This window comes from Panthera pardus, unplaced genomic scaffold (assembly GCF_024362965.1).
Source record: "Panthera pardus isolate Hobbes unplaced genomic scaffold, ASM2436296v1 HiC_scaffold_27, whole genome shotgun sequence".
Classification (NCBI taxonomy): domain Eukaryota; kingdom Metazoa; phylum Chordata; class Mammalia; order Carnivora; family Felidae; genus Panthera; species Panthera pardus.
Genome location: NW_026526843.1, coordinates 110,651,384 through 110,654,728, shown reverse-complemented (window position 1 = coordinate 110,654,728; position 3,345 = coordinate 110,651,384). Strand labels below are relative to the sequence as shown.

The 3,345-nt window shown below is 38.3% G+C and overlaps 1 pseudogene; it reads right to left on the bottom strand.

Annotated features, from left to right (window-relative positions):
• Positions 1–625: 625 nt before the first annotated feature.
• Positions 626–777, bottom strand: LOC128774028 (U2 spliceosomal RNA; annotated as a pseudogene).
• Between the last annotated feature and the right edge of the window lie 2,568 nt (positions 778–3,345).

The window sequence follows — 3,345 nt, the reverse complement described above, 5'->3', positions numbered from 1 at the left end:
TAGAACAGCTAAGCAGCACCGCAGTCTGCTCTTTTCTGTGTTACTCAATGGGATACTGAAAAAGATTCACCAAATACCTTCACAGCTGAAACTTTTTTCTAGTATACACCGTGGCTTCAAATATACGAACTCTAACACTCCATTTGATTGCTTTTATCTTTAGGGTATTTGTATGGAGGATAAATGTCAAAGAGTGAAACAAACAGGCACAGAACATACACTGCCCCTAAATTAAATAAACAAGAATTTGAGCACACAGCCTAAAGATCCAGTGTCTCATGCTATCCATTCCGGAATTGTACACAGTATGCAATTGTACAGCAGCGACCATATTTAAATAAAAAAGAACTTACTCGTATTGTGTTGGCTTCAGAACGCAAACAGCTGATCAGAGAATTGATATCGGCAATACAGGTTTGCCAGTAATTTCCATATTCACGCAAATCATAGTCGGGAAAAACTGATTGCAGATGTTCTGCAAAGAGCAGAAAGCGTTTATGAAAATTTTAAAAAAGAAAAAAAAAACAAAGAACTGACAAGACATTTTTTATTTAAAAAGCTGAAATTTTCTATTTTGAATTGTCATTCTCTTCTCTCTTTCTGAGAGTTTAGAAATTCTGCCCAAAGAGGATGCTTTGCTGAATATCTCACTTCTTCTAATGTACAATTCCCTATAAAACATTGACCTAGGGAGCCGCTAACGAGCCACTGGTGCTTTTATTAAATTAATAAGAACATATACTACACTTGATCTTAGCCAAAAGGCTGAGAAGTGATGACGTTTTGGTGCTTTTTAAAAAAAGTGTGGGCTCAGTTGGTTGAGAATCCAACTCCTGCTTTTGGCTCAGGTCATGATCTCATGGTCGTGAGATCAAGCCTGGCTTCAGGCTCTATGCTGGGTGTGGAGCCTGCTTAAGATTCTCTCCTTCTCCCTCTGCCCCTCCCCAACTCACACGTTCTCTCTGTCTCCAAAAAAAAAATTAAAAGTTAAAAAAGTATGTAACAGAAAGTCAAATATTTCTGGGTGTTAATGCCCTTGAATAACCCTATGGATAAGTTAAAACTAAAAAGGAAACCTGAAAATAAACAGAAAATCGTGTTATTGCAAATATTATTACACCATAGTCTATTTGTGCCTACTACATGTCTATCTTCCCCATAAGCTATTCCCTCTGCCTAGAATACCCTTCCTATTTATCTAGCTAAGGAATCCTCCCAAATCTAGCTCAAATGTTTTGTCCTAAGTAAGCCTTTCCTAATGCCCTCACAGTATTTGCTTTGCTCTCTGAGCTTCTACATTACTGCCTGGATGAGAATTGATCTGTTTCCCTCAACAGTTCCTTTCTAGACTGTGAACTCCTTGTGGGCAGAAATACTTATTCATTGTTGTGGCCTCAGTGCCTATGAGTTCTAGGACCTTCATACAAATTGCTGGAAGGCGGGAAGACAGGAGGCTAAAATGGATTAATCATGACATTCTATTTCTGTGTTGCCAGTTACTAGCAAAGAAGTGTGTTTTATTCTCCTGTATTTTGCGGGGTGGGGCGGGGGGGGGCGGTTCTTTATTTTTATAGTACCAGGTTTCAGCACTGAAGAAATGACTTCATTCTAGCCATAAGCAACAATAATCAATAAAGCTGGTCTTGTTCCATTAGCCTATGGACAAGTTTTACTCTTTACAAGCTGTTACCCATTACATAAAATATTAAATTGTAAAATCTGGGTCAGACAGGTGAAAAAATAAACAGTTCTAAGATTTGCATCGACCTCATCACTATCTCTTCAACTGCCAATAACATTCATCAGATGACCAAATGATGATAAAACAAGATTCCATAATGACTTTACATACCTCTTAATGCAGCCATTTTGTTTGCATCTAGAGGTCGGAGGCCTTGGGAATTGACACCTACCCAGCCGTCTGTCAGAATTTCCTTGGAGAACAAAATATGAATCAGGTAGCGGACTGCATGCCTAGGATTAGCCTTCCTTTGTGCAGTCAGCAAATGAGCATCAAGCACCCTGACATTCCTTTTTGGATCACCGAGATACCCTTTTAAAACAGAGGGAAAAAGTAAAATCTTTGTTTTTTTCATGCAAGGCTACCATGAAAGTGCCCAAGAAAAGGAAACTAAGTGATTTCTAATTCACTAATTTCTACTTGGGTGAATTTTTTCCTGTACTTCTCTCTTCTTTTCCTTAAATGAGTCTCTTTGATGCCATCTGCATAACAGCATTTTTCACCTTTTCTAGTCTTGAATTCTCCATACTTGAACTAATTGTTTCATTGTCTTGAATAAATTCAATTCTTAGGCTGAAGATGCATATGTAAACATGTTGCTCTGAGATCCCATTGCTCCCTTTTACAGACTAAAAGTACACTCAGAGCTATATTCCTGAGTGACTATATGTTCCCTGAAAATGATTTGGAAAAAATGGGTAGGCATAATTAAGAAAATTTTAAGGGGCGCCTGGGTGGCTCAATCGGTTAAGCATCCGACTTCAGCTCAGGTCATGATCTCACGGTTCATGGGTTCGAGCCCTGTGTTGGGCATTGTGGTGACAGCTCAGAGCCTGGAGCCTGCTTTGGATTCTGTGTCTCCCTCTCTCTCTGTCCCTCGCCCCCACCTCTCTCCCTCTCTCTCTCTCTCTCTCAAAAATAAAAATAAACATAAAAAAAGAAAATTTTAAAATAGCTAGCATTTATTGAGTAACTACTATATATCAGTCACTATGTTAAATATTTTGCATCTATAATCTCAGTTTCATCACCCTAATGACATTATGCCCATTTAGAAGATGAGGAAACTGAGGCCCACAGAAGTTACTTGTGAACAAGATCACAGAGCCAGTTTTTAAATCTGTTTATAAACCAAGTTCTCTGAACCATTAATCTGCTGATGTCTTCCATTCTTTTTTCTATTTCTTGTTTTTAAACACAAAATTAAAATCATACTTCATATATAGTCTGAATCCTGCTTTTTCAGTTATCTCGAACATGTCTCCATTTTCTTTAGTTCTTGTTTTGTTTTTGTTTTTTCCAAGTCTGCATCTGCATTCCTATCTTCATGATTTTCCTGACAGGTGACACTCAGGTTGGACTTGGGTTCTGAGCATTGCGTTAAGAGCTTTAAATGAATAATTCCATTTGATCCTCACAATTCTATGAAATAGGTACCAGAATTTTTGTCACTTCACAAATGAAGAAACCAATACTTAGGTTATATAAGTGACTGAAGGTCACATGGTTAGTAAGACCTAGAGCTGGGATTTGAACCCAGGCAATCTGACTCGAGAGCCCATGCTCTTAACCACGATGCTTTACTGCTTCATGTATGTCCATGG